The sequence below is a fragment of the Dendrobates tinctorius genome, unplaced genomic scaffold, assembly GCF_039654945.1.
Source record: "Dendrobates tinctorius isolate UK_male_01 unplaced genomic scaffold, ASM3965494v1 ptg000219l, whole genome shotgun sequence".
NCBI classification, from domain to species: domain Eukaryota; kingdom Metazoa; phylum Chordata; class Amphibia; order Anura; family Dendrobatidae; genus Dendrobates; species Dendrobates tinctorius.
In genome coordinates this window covers 5947105-5965559 of record NW_027361886.1, presented here as the reverse complement: position 1 = coordinate 5965559, position 18455 = coordinate 5947105, and the positions used below count along the sequence as shown (strand labels likewise).

Genomic DNA, 18455 nt, shown 5'->3' with positions numbered 1-18455 from the left:
TCGGCTTGGTAGGCGTCAGAGATTACTGAGGTAATCCAGTGCGCGATAGACGCCTTAGAGGCTTTCTTCCCCTTATTTTTACCCCCAAAAAGGATGAACAAGTTTGGGTCAATGCGCCAGCTATCGGTGGCTTCTAGATAGTCTAGCACCGCGCGCCTCACATCCAGCGAGTGAAGACGCTGTTCTTTTTTATTACGGGGATTGTCGCAGAACGATGGTAACACTACCTCCTGGTTTAGATTCTCTGAGGAGACTACCTTCGGGTAAATGCCGGGTCTAACCTTAGGATTATACTATCCCCTCATATCTGTAGATATGGATCCTTAGTGGACAGGGCCTGGATCTCCCCTATCCTTTTGGTCGTGGTAATGGCTACTAGGAAGGCCGTTTTACGGGTGAGGGCAGAGATGTTATTTTCTCCCATAGGGCATAGTGGTCTGTACAGAGGGACCTGAGTACCAGACCCAGATCCCACGGCGGGGTGAGCTGCCTAATCGTGGGGCGCTGCGTGGCCTTTATAAATCTTATTACCCAGGGATGAGCCGCTAGCTGGTAATCGAAGAAGGCGCATAAGGCTGAAATATGGACCTTTAGCGTGCTAGGCTTAAGGCCTTTATTAAAACCTGCCTGCAAAAAACTTAGTATGCTAGGGAGGTCAGGGGTGCCTGCCACGAGATCGGACCTGCCACCCTCCAGACAGAATCTTTTCCATATCTTTCTATAGATTGCGGATGTCACCGGTTTCCTACTGGCCAGTAGGGTGGATATGACCTGGTCCGACAATCCCTTTGTCTTCAGGATGTCCCTCTCAGGATCCAAGCCGATAGATGAAGTCTTGCTGGGTTTGGATGGTAGATCGGGCCCTGGTGGATGATGTCCTTCCACAGGGGTAGCTCGACTGGATTTCCGACTGCCATAGCTCCTAGAAGGGGAAACCAGCTTCTCTTTGGCCAGTATGGAGCGATCAACATCACTCGTGCGTGGTCCTCGCGTATTTTCCTGAGCACTGTCGGTATGAGGGCCAGTGGCGGGAATGCGTAGGAGAGGGATTCTCCCCAGGTCTGACTCAGGGCATCCACACCTTCGGGGTGGTCCATCGGATTCAGGGAATAGAATCTGGGGACTTTCGAATTGTTTCGGCCTGCAAAGAGATCTATACTGGGGGTCCCCCAACGCTGACAGAGATGGTTGAAGATCTCTTCGTTCAGTTCCCATTCTGTCGGGAGGATCCGTTGTCTGCTCAAGTAGTCTGCTACTTCGTTCTGGGAACCCTCTAGGTGTACTGCGGTCGCTGACCGGACTGTTCTTTCTGCCCAAGCGAATATTTTTCCCGCTAGGTCCTGTAGTGGTTGATGTCTGGGTCCTCCCTGGTGCTTCAGGAATGCCACTGTCGTCATATTGTCGGATAGTATACGGACATGACGATTCTCTAGTATCGACTGGTTCCGCCGTAGCGCTTCCCAGACCGCGTAGAGTTCTCTGAAATTGGAGGATCTGGTCTTGATGTCTACTGGCCATTTCCCCTGGAAGATTTTCCCTTCTATGTGGGCTCCCCAACCCCACACACTGGCGTCCGTGGTGACTACCACGTATGGAGAGGCTGTCCAAAATACGCCCACCTGAAGGTTTCTGGACCGTGTCCACCACCGAAGGGACTCTCTTACTCGTTCTGGCAGCCTTAGAGGTCTGTCTAGCGACGCCTGACTTCTGTCCCACCTCGCAAGGATCTCTTTCTGCAGTGATCTTGAGTGGAATTGGGCCCATCGGACGCACTGGATGCAGGCCGTCATGAGGCCCAGGACCTCCATTGCCTCTCTTATGGAGCACTGACGTCTCAACAGGTCTCTGCGTTGGAGAGGGAGCTGTTTCTGGCTGCAAATCTTACCGATTCGGCTGACGCATCTGATAGGAATGCCGTAGCCGATTTCATGAGCGGAAGGGATGCTAGGATGTCTGATCTAGGGGTCTTGTTGGTTAGGTGCTCTTCCAACTGCCCCATCCACAAAAACATAGACCTGGCCACCGAGGTGGCTGCTATGTTGGCCCTAATGAGAGCCGCCGACGTCTCCCACGCTCTTTTTAATAAGACGTCTGCCTTCCTATCCATCGGGTCTCGAAGACCTGATGAGTCCTCGAATGGGATAGCCGTCTTTTTGGTAACTTTAGCGACTGGGACCTGCATAGTATTTCTGACTGCTTGGACCAACTCGTCCGTGTACTCCAGTCTGAATAGGTATTTTCTGCTCTGATCTTGTCTATCCCCCCTTCCTGATCCGAATCCCGGAATTCGGACTTCTCACTCCACCTTGGACGTTTGCGACTCGGCCCTGGGCTGGGGGACTGACGCCGTGCGAGGCTGGATGAAGAGGCCCGAACTTCCTCCCTTATCAGCGATCTCATCTCGGCTAGGAGGGATGGCTGTTCCTCGCCTACGACCCTTGAGGTACAGGGTCCGCATAGGGTCTTGTTATATGCGTCTGGCAGCTTTACCCTGCATACTGGGCATCTGACCGATTTGGAGGTGGCCTTTGCCGGGTCCTTCGCCCCCAAGGGGGATTCTGTCGGGGCTCCCTTCTCCTAATACAGAAGGGGCACCTACTCAGATCTGGGTTGGGGTAATGGGTGGGAGAGGGTGGTCTGCGCTATGCGCACTTACCCCTCCGCCTGCTGGGAGCGACCCCTTCCATCCTGGCGCGGTCCGCAGGGAGCTATGGACCTCCGAAGCGTGCTCCCTGGATCTCCAGAAGCGCGCTCTGTGCCTTAGGAGTGCGCGCTGTGGACCCCAGAGGCGAGCGCTGTGTGGCTTTAGTGGCGAGCGCTGTGTGGCTTCTGTAGCGAGCGCTCTGTGGCTTCAGAAGCGCGCACGGGATTCAAAGGCCGGCGTCTGACGTCACCGGATGTGACGCGCGGCCTCTCGCGCTAGGCCGCCTCCTCCACTTCCTGCTCTCCTCCGGCCTGCCGCCGTGGGGAGCCAACCCCCATCCGTCTGCGGCGGACTGCCACTCCGGCCTCTTTGCCTGCTATGGCGGACTGCGGAGGCCTTATTCCTGCCTCCCAGCGCCGCTGCGCCAGTCGTCCGTCGGTGCCCGCCCAGCCAGCCGCCTGCGGGGAGCCGACCATCACCTGCCGTGGCGGTGAGTTTTTGGAGCCGAGAGCCTCCCATGGGGAGGAACGGCTCCCTCCAGGAGCGTCGTCCTGCTCCTGGCCTTTGGGGCAGAGGGACTCCCCACTGGAGAGTTTCGGCCCCGGGACCTCTTGACAGGGGAAGGCTTGGACTAGCCATACGATCCCCTGAGCCCCTCCGGTAAGCTTCTCGTGTGTCCCTCCATGCAGGGACAGGAAAAACACTGAGGGAGAGGGGGTGGGACGTGACCTTTAACCTCTCGTGTGCTTCCTGTCCCTGTAAGGAGGAGGAGGACGTCCTCCATGGTGCTGTCAGGTGGACGTCCTGGAAATAAATATATATATATATATATATATATATATATATATATATATATATATATATATATATATATATATATATATATAAAAATTTGAGACAAACAAAATTCTGCTACTGTTTTTAGTTTGGCTTTTATGGTGTCCATTGAGCGGTAAGCATAACCTGGAAACAAGATTCTCCAAGCCAGTACGATAAAAAAAAAAAAAAATATACGGCAGTTTAGTATTTAAGTGGTTAAAAAAAAAAAAAAAAAAAAAAAAAGATTTGACTGTCATTCTTTTAAGACCAGTAACATCTTTCATTTTTCCACTGATTGAGCTGTATGAGGACATACAACTTGTGTGGTGAGCTGACGTCTATTGAAACCATTTGGGGGTAAAAGCGATCTTGTTGACCATGTCTTGCCTTTAAAAATCTGCTAAAATCAGTTTTTCTTTCATACTGTAAAAGTAACAGTCCTTGTTATTGTAGTAAACACTGCTCTATAGAAAAACCTAAAGAAACAGAAAAAATGCAATAGAAATTTGCTCTTGTGATACCATCAAAAACAACATGGTTATCTAGAATTCATGCTTGTATACAACCATTATTTCTTAGACTATACATGGTTTTTAGAATGAACGATCTTTAGCATACACCATCTTTATATAATTCACCATTTGTATACTTCAAAATGTATATGAACACAGGTTGGGTGAAGCAAACCATGATGCCGGCTTAAAGATAGCCTTATTAGTATTGAACAAAGCAGGCCACTTATTCTGCAGATTATCCACTATAGCGTCAACATATTCCACAGCACTTTACAAATCAGAGGGTGAATGTACCAACTATACTTTAGTCAACAATACAAACAGCGTACAATCTATGAAGAAATATGGGGGCTATAAGATAAAAAGTGCTTGTCATGTATGGCCAAGCCATCATTAGGATAGTGATGTTTCAATAAAACTGCATGAGCTGGTCATCAGCCATTATCTGGATAAGTGCAGATACAAAGTACTACGCAGTGAATATTTATTTTTAATAATGGAGTGAATGGAGGGTGTGGGAACAGATGAAAGGAGCCAGATTCTGAAAAATAAGTTAGGAAGAGAGAACGGAATAATTACCGTAGATTAGTGAGGTGAGGTGAGGTGGTAGACCAGGCTAAAGAAATTAACCATATTGGCTAATTTCTTTAGCCTGCACCAGTTCTACAGAACTGGTGCAGCAGAATAGTGTTGGGAGGCAGGAGTTAGGCTATGTGCACACGCTTTGGTTTTTGCTGCGGATCCGCAGCAGTTCTGCAGACAGTGTACAGTAGCATGTAAATCTATGTGATTTACAATCTGCTGTGCACATGCTGTGGATTTTTAACTACGGAAAAGCTGCGGTTTTGCATCCACAGAAAGAAATGACATGTCATTTCTTTTCTGCGGATTCTGCTGCAGTTTACCATCTCCTCCACTGATAAAGGTGATAAACCGCAGGGGAAAACCGCAGGTCGTTTTACCTGCGATTCCGCAGCAGATACAAATCCGCAGACCAATCCGCAATGTGTGCACATAGCCTTAGGGTACAGTTACACATAATGATGTCCCAGCGATCCCACCAACGATCAGACGTGGATGGGATCGCTGAGACATTGTTAAACAGCCCCTCCAGCGATCAGGACCAGTGAGCACGCTGGTTACCAACGTAAACACCGGGTTTCTAAGGGCTGCGGGGCCCTTAGAAACCTGATGTTTACCCTAGATACCAGTGTGCACTGCAGGCAGGGAGGAAGGTGAAGGCAGAGCGCCGCAGACAGACCGGCGTAGCTCTGCTATCTGCTACTCCGGTCTGACAGACTGGAGTAGCAGATAGCAGAGCTACTCCGATCTGTGCGCCGCTCTGTCTCCACCTCCCGCCCAGCCTGAAGTGCACGCTGGTATCTAGGGTAAACATCGGGTTTTTAAGTGCCCCGCAGCCCTTAGAAACCCGATGTTTACATTTGTAACCAGCGTGCAGAGTCGCTCATCGCTGGCTCCCGCTGCCACACGCAGCAATGCGCGCTGGCCAGCTGGAGACCAGCGATGAAAAAATGGCCCAGGACGATCCAGCACGATCAGCGATACCCCGAGGGGGGGGCCGATCGCTGCTGGATGTCACACACACAGCGATCTCGCTGGAGAGATCGCTGATGTGTCACAAAATGTGTAACGGGCCCTTTAAGGTTTGGATTATGAGGATGTCTCAGATCATTAACAGTAGGAGAGTATGGGTAGGTTGGTAAGCAGATAAGAGATATAGGGAGGTGCAAAACTGTTGAGTTTTGTGGGCGAGTGTGATAAGCTGTATGATAACCAGAAGAGCAACCAGTGCAGTGACTGGCACAGAGTGGAATAATCGATGTAGTGGTCAGACACTGTGGAAGACATTTTAGGAAATCTCATTCCCATACTGTATAGATGTCAAATTACAAGTGTTACAAATTTTAACCCTCTGCAATGTAATGGGTGTAATATGCAGAAAAGCTGCTGTTTGTCACCACATATTTGTGGACAACTTTCCACTGCAGTACATCTGCTTCAGAATAGTCCCATTGAGAAAATGCTGCATAGTCATACACATTACAGTAGTAGATAAATGGGTGAACAACCATCCAGCCACACACATTTTAGTTATTAGTCTTCACAGTGTTTACAAATCATTCATGCTCAGTGACACCAGATAAAGGATGAAGCTTTTTGGGAATGTTTCGCACTTGATAATTTCAAATACGGGCAACTTTGTTCCCCAAGTTTCACCAGATAAATGTTTATCATTAGTAAATTCGTCCATTAGTCATACCACCTAAACATGTGATGTTAATTATATGATGCCTTCATTAACTCAAATGTTGCACATAGATCCTATCAAAACACATCAATAGCTTTGGTGTCAATGAAGGTGGCTGAAAGCAGTTTAACCTGTTCCACCCTGAAGGAATAACAAAGGAGATACAGAGTGAAACACTCGTGTGTTCCACAATACTTAGCTGAAGCTACCCAGCATCCTTTGCCCTCACACAGGCCAGGCCCTGCGTGTCCGGGAAGTGACAGTGCAATGCAGACAGTTGGGCCAGTAAGGGGGAAGGGCACAAAAGGGTGGGGTACAGAATGCACCCAGCAGCAGCTGGATTTTAAGGGGGGTTCATGGAGTGTATGGTAAAGGAGCTTGACAAGTGACAAAAGGCACTACAGATACAGAGCAAGACAAAGTGAAACAAATGTAGGCAGGGCAGCAGAAGGGTTAAACTCCCACCTCCTCCCTTGACCTGTGTTAACAATGCAGTCTTTGCAGGAGCATATACTGACACAGCAAGGGAGCTAGCTAGCTTCATGTTGGCTTTTAACTGGTTAACTGAACTATACAAGTAATGGAGACATAGAAAAGGAAGAGATTCCCCAGTTTTCCCATTTTGAGGGCTCTCATGCAATAGTTTCTTATGACAAAGTTAGAAATGGCCACAACTTTACACAATTACTAATGACATCTGCCCCTAGGTAGTGAGCATGCCATAAACACTCTACAAAGCTATCAGATATATGTTCCTCAATATGGTCCTAAAAATATGACTAACAATTTCAGCTTGGAAATGCGGCGCCACCTATGGGCAGTGTGTGATATCTGGGCAGAGGAAGGGGTTTATACTTAAAAATGTTTCTCAATTGATCGGAATAATGATGAGCTTTTAGTCAGTTTTTGACGTTGAAGATTTTCTGCTCCCATCAGGTAAATTAGGTTGACTGTGTCTTTACACGGTTTCTGTCTCTTGTTGGCATGTCAGATTTTTAGCTGCTCTGCTTTTGATACTTCCTGGTATTTGGCTTTGACCAAATCAAAGTTATGCAGATTTTACATGCATTTTTCCTTGTGGATTTTCTGCAACTAATGCAAATCTATGGGAAACATCCACACACAAAAATCATTGTGCCGCAAGATATTGACATGTTGTGGGTTTGAAACATACACCACAGTTTACACTGAAGAAAAAAAACAGAACTGTGGTCATGAGATTTCTATAAATCCCATCTACTACGTTGGAATTGCTACATGCTGCATTTTTGACAGAGTGAAAGTACACAGCGTGAAGAACGCGCCAAAAACTCATCGTGGGAACAAAGCCTTAGTCACGGACCAAAAGAACTGATACAAGTCTATAGGTCTGTGACAAATCATGGACATCTAAGCAAAAACAGATGAACCAGATTATGGGTCAAGGTGGTATGATGATTTGGCAGTGCTGTGGCTTCCATATATAAGGGAAGATACAACACAAGTCTTAACATTGCCTTACCATTTAACCCCTTAACGATCGCCAATATGCCTTTTAACGGCAGAAGTTAAGGGTACTTATTCCTCAGCACCACCGTTTTTTTTAACAGCGCTGAGAAATGAGGTTCTAGCGTCGCCCAGGCTTGGAAAATCTCCAGGGTCTCAGCTACCAGGGTAGCTGAGACCCTGGAGAACATGATTTGGGTGTGTTTTTACCATCCCCAGTCTTGTGATCGCTGTTTTACGGTGATAGTAAAAAATAAATTCCAATTTCCCATTCATGTCTCTCCTCTGATATGATATAGCATACAAAGGGGAGAGAGAAAGGAGGTTGTCCCCCCCCCAACCGGTACCTCCATTGGCCGGCACCAATATATTTTTTTTTCCAGGTTGGGGTTACCGTTGGGATCAGGGGTAGGGCCATGTTAGGGTTAGAATTAGAAGTTTCCACTGTTTAGGACCATCAGGGGGTCTCCAAATGCAACATGGTGCCCGCCACTGATTCCAGACAATTTTACTTTCAAAAAGTCAAATGGTGCTCCCTCCCTTCTGAGCCCTGCCATGTGCCCAAACAGTGGCTTTCCCCCACATATGGGGTATCGGTGTACTCTGGAGAAATTGCCCAAATTTTGTGGTCCATTTTCTCCTGATACCTTTGTGAAAATAAAAAAAGTTTGGGTCTAAAGTACTTTTTTTGTGAAAAAATTAAAAAGTTCGTTTTTTCCTTCCACGTTGCTTTAGTTCTTGTGAAGTACCTGAAGGGTTAATAAAATTCTTGAATGTGGTTTTGCGCACCTTGAGGGGTGCAGTTTTTAGACTGGTGTCACTTTTGGGTAATTTCTGTCATATTGACCCTCAAACTCACTTCAAATGTGATTTGGTAACAAAAAAAAAAAAAATTTATATAATATATATATATATATATATATATATATATATATATATATACATACATATATACACACACACACACATATATACACATATACATACATATATTTTTTTTTTTTCTAAATGTTGTTGGAAACATGAGAAGTCGCAGGTCAACTTTTAAGGCCTGTTTCACACATCCGTTTGTCACCATCAGTCAAAATCCACCAATTTGCAAAAAAAAACGGATCTGCCATTTTATTTGGCCGATCCGTTTTTTTTTCCCCATTGACTTTCATTATCGGCGGGATTTTGACTGAGGATCGTCCGTTGCATCCGTATTTCTGCGGATCCGCCAAAATTTTGGCGTACGCTGAGATCAGCGAACGGACAATGCACCATTTTTTTGTTGTCCAGATCCGTATTTTCCTCTTTTGCTACATGTTTAACCCTAAATCCAATCTGGCTGCTGGATAAAAAAAATCTCTCTCTCCTCCTCCACTCACCGCCCGAGATCTCACCTCCACTCACCATGACATCACCAGAGATCTCGCCTCCTCTGCCCGCTACATCGCCGGTAGTCATTTTTTCTTTTCAGCCGCGGTTCCTTTAAAATTCCGAAATCGGCGGATCCTGGCGCACCAATGATCCGGTGGTTCCCATTGGTGTTTAATCGCCCACGGATCCATTATCCGCGATTTTAGCGGCTGCCAACACAGGAAAAACGTAAGTGGGAAACAGGCCTAACCCTTACAACTTCCTAACAAAAAAAAAATTAATGTTTCAAAAACTGTGCTGACGTAAAGTAGACATGTGGGAAATGTTATTAACTATTTTGTGACAGAACTCTCTGATTTAAGGGCACAAAAAAAATTCAAAGATTGAAAACTGCCAAGTGTCTGTTTTTTTCATAAATAAGCACAAGTCATATCGAACAAATTTTTACCACTAACATGAAGTAAAATATTTCACAAAAAAAAAAAAAAAAAAATCTCAGAATCAGTGGGATCCGTTGATGTGTTCTAGAGATGTAACCTCAAAGTGACAGTGGTCCGAACTGTAAAAATTGGCTTGGTCATTAAGGACAAAATTCGCTCGGTCACCAAGGGGTTAAAGGGAACCCGTCATGTTCTGTGTATATTGCCATTTGTAGGCACACTGTTCCTGATGCCAGCAAAGCAAATGAGAATCCTGGAGACTCTTGCACAGGTTGCTTATTTGTAACCTGCAGATTTAAGTATGTTAACTCTTAATGCAGATTTTACTCAGACTGATGAATGGGGAGAAATCCACAACAAAAACCGCAGCAAAAATGGGGGAATTTTATCCTCAGTTTTCCCTGCCATGCAGAAATTTCTGCAATACTCAACATGTGCACATGCGCTTATGGAGTAGGAGCTGTTGAGCAAAGTAATATGTGGGAAAGAGATGCAATGAATCTTGTATTTTATTCAATTCTTGATCTATGCTTAGAAGTTCAGTGGGCGGGACATGTAATGAAGCCTGTCAATCACTAATAAAATAACCCACAGACACTCAGGTTTAGGAGTTCAGTCGATAGCTGCTAGTCAAGAGATTTTCAGCCTTCTCTGTATAGGAGATATTCAGATAAGCCATGAACACTGGGTTCTGAACCATTACAAGGAGTAAACAGTCTGCTTCCTCAAGTGGTTACCTCTAGTCCTTGTGACATGGAGCACACAAGTCACCTGACAACACTGGGAAACATTTGACCTGCGATCTCACTTTGCTGTAATAACAAAATTGAATGAAAGGGAAACCTCCCCCAAGAACAGCGCAGGGCTGCGTCATTCTCACAAGCGTAAAGAGAGCACAGGGCTGCGTCATTCTCACAAGCGTAAAGAGAGCACAGGGCTGCGTCATTCACACAAGCGTAAAGAGAGCACAGGGCTGCGTCATTCACACAAGCGTAAAGAGAGCACAGGGCTGCGTCATTCACACAAGCGTAAAGAGAGCACAGGGCTGCGTCATTCACACAAGCGTAAAGAGAGCACAGGGCTGCGTCATTCACACAAGCGTAAAGAGCGCACAGGGCTGCGTCATTCACACAAGCGTAAAGAGAGCACAGGGCTGCGTCATTCACACAAGCGTAAAGAGAGCACAGGGCTGCGTCATTCACACAAGCGTAAAGAGAGCACAGGGCTGCGTCATTCACACAAGCGTAAAGAGAGCACAGGGCTGCGTCATTCACACAAGCGTAAAGAGAGCACAGGGCTGCGTCATTCACACAAGCGTAAAGAGAGCACAGGGCTGCGTCATTCACACAAGCGTAAAGAGAGCACAGGGCTGCGTCATTCACACAAGCGTAAAGAGAGCACAGGGCTGCGTCATTCACACAAGCGTAAAGAGAGCACAGGGCTGCGTCATTCACACAAGCGTAAAGAGAGCACAGGGCTGCGTCATTCACACAAGCGTAAAGAGAGCACAGGGCTGCGTCATTCACACAAGCGTAAAGAGAGCACAGGGCTGCGTCATTCACACAAGCGTAAAGAGAGCACAGGGCTGCGTCATTCACACAAGCGTAAAGAGAGCACAGGGCTGCGTCATTCACACAAGCGTAAAGAGAGCACAGGGCTGCGTCATTCACACAAGCGTAAAGAGAGCACAGGGCTGCGTCATTCACACAAGCGTAAAGAGAGCACAGGGCTGCGTCATTCACACAAGCGTAAAGAGAGCACAGGGCTGCGTCATTCACACAAGCGTAAAGAGAGCACAGGGCTGCGTCATTCACACAAGCGTAAAGAGAGCACAGGGCTGCGTCATTCACACAAGCGTAAAGAGAGCACAGGGCTGCGTCATTCACACAAGCGTAAAGAGAGCACAGGGCTGCGTCATTCACACAAGCGTAAAGAGAGCACAGGGCTGCGTCATTCACACAAGCGTAAAGAGAGCACAGGGCTGCGTCATTCACACAAGCGTAAAGAGAGCACAGGGCTGCGTCATTCACACAAGCGTAAAGAGAGCACAGGGCTGCGTCATTCACACAAGTGTAAAGAGAGCACAGGGCCACCTCATTCACACAAGTGTAAAGAGAGCACAGGGCCACCTCATTCACACAAGTGTAAAGAGAGCACAGGGCTACGTCATTCACACAAGTGTAAAGAGAGCACAGAGCTACGTCATTCACACAAGTGTAAAGAGCACAGGGCTACGTCATTCACACAAGTGTAAAGAAGAGCGCAGGGCTGCTTCACACAACTGTAAAGAAGAGCGCAGGGCTGCGTCATTCACACAACTGTAAAGAAGAGAGCAGGGCTGCGTCATTCACACAACTGTAAAGAAGAGCACAGGGCTGCGTCATTCACACAACTGTAAAGAAGAGCACAGGGCTGCGTCATTCACACAAGTGTAAAGAGAGCACAGGGCCACCTCATTCACACAAGTGTAAAGAGAGCACAGGGCCACCTCATTCACACAAGTGTAAAGAGAGCACAGGGCTACGTCATTCACACAAGTGTAAAGAGAGCACAGAGCTACGTCATTCACACAAGTGTAAAGAGCACAGGGCTACGTCATTCACACAAGTGTAAAGAAGAGCGCAGGGCTGCTTCACACAACTGTAAAGAAGAGCGCAGGGCTGCGTCATTCACACAACTGTAAAGAAGAGAGCAGGGCTGCGTCATTCACACAACTGTAAAGAAGAGCACAGGGCTGCGTCATTCACACAACTGTAAAGAAGAGCACAGGGCTGCGTCATTCACACAACTGTAAAGAAGAGCACAGGGCTACGTCATTCACACAAGTGTAAAGAGAGCACAGGGCTGCGTCAGTCACACAAGTGTAAAGAGAGCACAGGGCTGCGTCATTCACACAACTGTAAAGAGAGCACAGGGCTACGTCATTCACACAACTGTAAAGAAGAGCACAGGGCTACATCATTCACACAACTTTATTTTTGTTCAGAATACTTTCCATACAGGGGAGAAGAAAAAAAAAAAAAAAAAAAGTGGCCAGCACTCAATATTCAATTGGGATATTCTGTTTGGGTTTTTTTTTTTTTTTATAAATGCACTGACCCAAAAATTATCCAGGTGAATAAAGTGTGTCAATTCTGTATATCGGCTAAATCTTGCCCAGTAAACAAGTTTATGGATGCACAAAATGATCCCATATGGATCTACAGAGACATTGTCCATTTTACATAGGAAACTTACATCACCAGTTAAAATTTACAAAACGGTGTACATAGTCAGTGCCATTTGCATTGTATACACAGATGGCATGTGGATGACAAGATGAAACAGCCCAGCAGCCAGCGCGTGCTTGCAGCTAATGAAAGCAGAGGAGAGGGAAAGAGCACACTGGATGCTGGACTGTGATGTGCACTGTCACTCTGCCCGCAGACCAGTCACTCAGGAGAGGTGCGCACAATTTGGTCACACCCGGGTGACAAAAGGAATTATGGAACTTGACGTGACATCAGCGGTCGATGCAGCCGGAGTCACGTGAAGCCGAGTGAGCGGTCGTCAATGGCACCTCTCACAGGCAGAGAGGACATGATTGATTTCAGAAAACAATGCTATACAAGGGTTAAATTGGTGGGGGAATTATAGTATGTAGTGGACAACTTCTATCTTAGGCTAGTAAGTGCATGGTTTTTCAGTTAACTCATTACAAACAGTGATCTATTTTACGTGTATTTCTGTTAATGTTGATTGTCACTTACAGCCAATGAAAACCCAAAAGTCATTATCTCAGTAAATTAGAAAACGTTATAACATCTGCTTGAAAAATGATTTTAAAATCCAAAATGTTGGGCCTACTGAAACGTATGTTCAATAAATGCACTCAATACTTGGTAGGGGCTCTATTTGCATCAATGCGACGTGGCATGGAGGGGGATCAGCCTGTGGCACTGCTGAGGTGTTATGGAAGCCCAGGTTGCTTTGATAGCAGCCTTCAGCTCGTCTGCATTGTGGGGTCTGGTGTCTCATCTTCCTCTTGACAATACCCCATAGATTATCTATGGGATTAAGGTCAGGCCAGCCTGCTGGACAATCAAGTACAGTGATAGTGTTGTTTTTAAACAAAAGTATTGGTACTTTTGGCAGTGTGGACAGGTGCCAAATCCTGCTGGAGAATGAAATTTTCATCTCCATCACTGTCAAGACACTCCTGCCCATAGACATTGCCAGAAGAGTCTTACCTGGGCCAAGGAGAAAAACAGAGTGGAGAGGTACACAATCCAAGCTGCTTGAGGTCTAGTGTGAAGTTTCCACAATCAGTGATGTTCAAGACCAAAGTCAGCGCAGCAGTCTACCAGGAAATCTTAGAGCCCTTCATGCTTCCCTCTGCCGATAAGCTTTTTGGAGACAGAAATTTAATTAATCAGCAGGACTTGGCACCTATCCACACTGCCAAAAGTACCAATACCTGGTGTAAAAACAACAGTATCACTGTGCTTGATTGGCAAAACTCACCTGACCTTAATCCCATAGAAAATCTATGTTGTATTGTCAGGAGGAAGATGAGAGACACAGCTCACACACAGGGAAATCGCTGCCACTCAGTGGCGCTATTCTCATTCCACAGGGCAGTTAAAAAGCAGCGCTGAGAAATAAGTAGCCTTAATAACAGCCGTTAAAATCAGCGGTTAAGGGGTTAAACACTTATATAAAAGAGTCTTGTCAACATTTTGGAAATTTTTCTTGTATTCAAGGAGATAACTAAAACGGTGCTTTTCAAAGGGGGTGTACTTATGCCAAGCACTGTGTGTAACATATATATTTTTATTTTTTTTTAAGCATCAGTGCACTGCAGTAAATAAATGTATGAATTCCAGTATTGCGATGCACATTTACTTGGATACAATTTTTTTTTTTTACCAAAGAGTACCATTTATATATAGGTTTGGATATCGACTACATCATATCTGTGCACCCATACAATATTTTAATACGAAATGTGTGCGATCCTTTGTTTTTTGAAAGGTGAAACCACACAGCGCATTGAAATTTGCTGCAATTATAGTTGTGTAGCAACAGACAGGCCAGAGTGTCCAATCAGACCTCTGTCCATCACTGCAAACATATACAAATGAAAAGATGAGCATCATGGTTTAAAAGTTACAGCAGATCATTGTATAAAGATACTTGGCTGTTAGTTACTGCAAGACTAGGGTCAATTTAATAAAAAGCCATATTGACCTAATGCTGGCCCATAAATATACATACTTGAACCAACGAAGCATTACCATGATGAGAATGAGTAGCTGCCAGACATGGTATCACTGCCAAAGGGCACCTGTCTAAACCACCAAGCCATTATTTCTATTAGACCTCTTTCACACGACTAATTAAACACATATGTGAAAATGGTACTGGTGTCAGTGTTTTGGATCCAAGTGTCATGTACTGTGTGTCCGTGTTTACCATCAGAGTGTGTGTGTGTGTGAGTGAGTGAGTGTAAAGGCCCCGTCACACATAGCGAGATCGTTAGTGAGATCGCCGAAACGTCACAGGTTTTGTGAAGCAACAGCGACCTCGTCACATGTGACACACAGCGGCGACCGGATCACCCGCTGGATATCGCTGATTGTGCTCAAATGTCCTAGGCCACTTTTTGATCATTGGTGTCCCGCTGGCCAGCATGCATCGCTGTGTTTGACGCCGACGAGTGACCTCGTTGGCGACGCAGAGCTCAGGGATGCAGGCGTGAGTCGTCAGTATAGCTGCTGTTTGACAAGGTCCCAACGACCGCCGGATCGTTGCTGCGCCGTTGAATAGATCTGACTGTGACAGCTTACTAGCGACCATGTAGCGACGTACCAGCGATCCTTACCAGGTCGTATCGTTGTCGGGATCGCTGGAGCGTCGCTATGTGTAACGGGACCCTTAGGCCGGAGTCACACTAGAGAGAAATACGGACAAGTGCTATACGAGAGAAGAAAAAAAAAAAAAAAATTTATAATATATATATATATATATATATATATATATATATATATATATATATATATATATATATATATATATATATATATATATACACACACACACAGCGAATTGGGACAAAGCATAAAAAAGTGCTTTGTCCCAATTAATTTGCACTGTGTATTTTTTTTTTTTTTTTTTTTTTTTTTTTTTAAGTAAAATCGTAAGTTGGTTACCAGTCAGTGATTCAAACCAGTTTTAACCGCTTTGAACAGGTGAGTGCCTGTTCAAAGCAGTTAAAACTGGTTTGAATCACTGACTTACGATTTTATTTAACCCCTTAACCCCCAAGGGTGGTTTGCACGTTCATGACTGGGCCAATTTTTACAATTCTGACCACTGTCCCTTTATGAGGTAATAACTCTGAAACGCTTCCATGGATCCCTGTGATTCTGACATTGTTTTCTGGTGACATATTGTACTTCATGATCGTGGTAAAATTTCATCCAAATAACTTGCGTTTGTGGAAAAAAAAAAAAAGGAAATTTGGCGAAAATTTCGCAATTTCCCAACTTTGAATTTTTACACCCTTAAATCAGAGATACGGCACACAAAAAACTTAAGTAACATTTCCCACATGTTTACTTTACATCAGCACAATTTTGGAAGCAAAATTTTTTTTTGTTAGGAAGTTATTAGGGTTAAAAGTTGACCAGAGATTTCTCATTTTTGCAACACCATTTTATTTTTACGGACCACATCACATTTGAAGTCACTGAGGGGTCTATATGATAGAAAATACCCAAAAGTGACACCATTCTAAGAACTGCACCCAAGGTGCTCAAAACTACATTCAAGAAGTTTATTAACCCTTCAGGTGCGTCACAGGAATTTTTTGAATATTTAAAAAAACTAACATTTAACTTTTTTTTTTTTTTCCACAAAAAAAATACTTCAGGTTCAATTTTCTTTTTATTTTACCAAGGGTAACAGGAGAAATTGGACTGCAAAAGTTATTGTGCAGTTTGTCCTGAGTACGCTGATACCTGATATGTGGGGGGGGGGGGGGGGGGGGACCATTGTTTCGGCGCATGGCAGAGCTTGGAAGGGAAGGAGCGCCGTTTGACTTTTTCAATGCAAAATTGGCTGGAATTCAGATCGGACGCCATGTTGCATTTGAAGAGCACCTTATGTGCCCAAACAGTGGAAACCCCCCCAATTATAACTCCAACCCTAACCCCAACACACCCCTAATCTCAGCCCTAAATCTAGCCCTTACCCTAGGCCTAATGGGAAAATAGAAATAAATTTTCTTTTAATTATATTATTTTTCCCTAACTAAGGGGGTGATAACGGGGGGTTTGATTTACTATTTATGGCGGTTTTTATGTTTGGCAGCTGTCACACGCTAAAAGACGCTTTTTATTGTAAAAATAGTTTTTGCATTACCACATATTGAGAGCTATAATTTTTCCATATTTTGACCCCCCCGTGCTTCACAGAAGTTTATAACGCCTGGGCGTGAAAATAAAAAAAAAAAAAATATCGTATTTTTTCCACAAACATGATCTTTTAGTCACCAATTTTTTTTATTTTCCCCCAAGGGTACCAGGAGAAATTGGACCCCAAAAGTTGTTGTCCAATTTGTCCTGAGTACGCTGATACCCCATATGTGGGAGAAAACTACTGTATGGGCACACGTCGGGGCTCGGAAGGGAAGTAGTGACTTTTGGAATGCAGACTTGGATGGAATGCTCTGCGGGTGTCATGTTGCATTTGGAGAGCCCCTAATGTACCTAAACAGTGGAAACCCCCACAAATGACACTATTTTGGACACTAGACCCCCTAAGGAACTTATCTAGATGTGTGGTGAGAACTTTGAACCCCCAAGGGCGTCACGGAAGTTTATAACGCCCGGGCGTGAAAATAAAAAAAAAAACTCATTTTTTTCCACAAAAATGATATTTTTGCCCCCAATTTTTTATTTTCCTAAGGGTAACAGGAGAAATTGGACCCCAAAAGTTGTTTTGCAATTTGCCCTGAGTAGGCCGATACCCCATATATGGGGGTAAAACACTGTTTGGGCGCATGGCAGAGCTTGGAAGGGAAAGAGCACCATTTGACTTTTTCAACTCAGAATTGGCTGGAATTGAGATCAGACGCCATGTTGCATTTGGAGAGCACTTAATGTGCCCAAACAGTGGAAACCAGGGCTGTGGAGTAGGTGCTCATGTTGGTGGAGTTGGAGTCGGTATAAAATGGACCGACTCCTAAAATATATAATAAATTGGGTACAGTGGTTCAATGTAGAATGCGCTGAATATTTTTTCAAAGGAATTTGGGAAAGTTATGAAATGTCCTATAAATGGCTGTTCTATTCCTGATCTAAGGCTATATTCACACACAGTGTTTTTGCTGCGTTTTTTGTGGATACGTTTTTCAGCTGCAAAAGCAGATCAGATTTTTAAAAAACCGCATCACCTGAAAGGTTTCTGAGCTCATAGATAATGTTTTCAATATCAAAATCAGATTAGAAATCTGCTCTATCCATTTATTCATATCTGTCTCCATATCTTATCTGTACCAAAAAGAATGAAAGCTGGGTAGCACACAGACTAAAGGTACTGTCACACTTAGCGATGCACCAGCGATCCCGACCAGCGATATGACGCGGTCAGGATCGCTGGTGCATCGCTAAGTGGTTGCTAGTGAGCTGCCACACAGGCAGATCTCACCAGCGACATAGCAGGGGTCGGGGGTCGCTACTTACCTGTCAGACGAGGCGATCCTGCGTCCTCCCGCCCGGCTCCACGCGTCGCTCGTCGACGCCACAGGAAGCCCCAGCAGGAAGCCGACAAGAAACGTTCCAGGACGTTCTCGCGCGATCAGCGATAACCAGCGGGGGAGCGGTCGGAGGTAAGTATCAGACATAGCGCTATCGCTAGCAATATTACTATAACGTCAC

General features: G+C 45.2%; 1 protein-coding gene across 6 annotated transcripts in view; it reads right to left on the bottom strand.

Moving 5' to 3' along the window:
- Positions 1-18455, bottom strand: part of GATAD2A (GATA zinc finger domain containing 2A) — a 116768-nt gene that overhangs the window by 65915 nt on the left and 32398 nt on the right. The window contains exon 1 of one of the 6 annotated variants that reach the window (XM_073555140.1): positions 13764-13908. The exons of the other annotated variants lie outside the window; for them this stretch is intronic. The gene's annotated coding sequence lies outside the window, so the exon portion shown is untranslated. Of the gene's footprint in view, positions 1-13763; positions 13909-18455 lie in introns of those variants that run through there. 6 annotated transcript variants of the gene reach the window in all.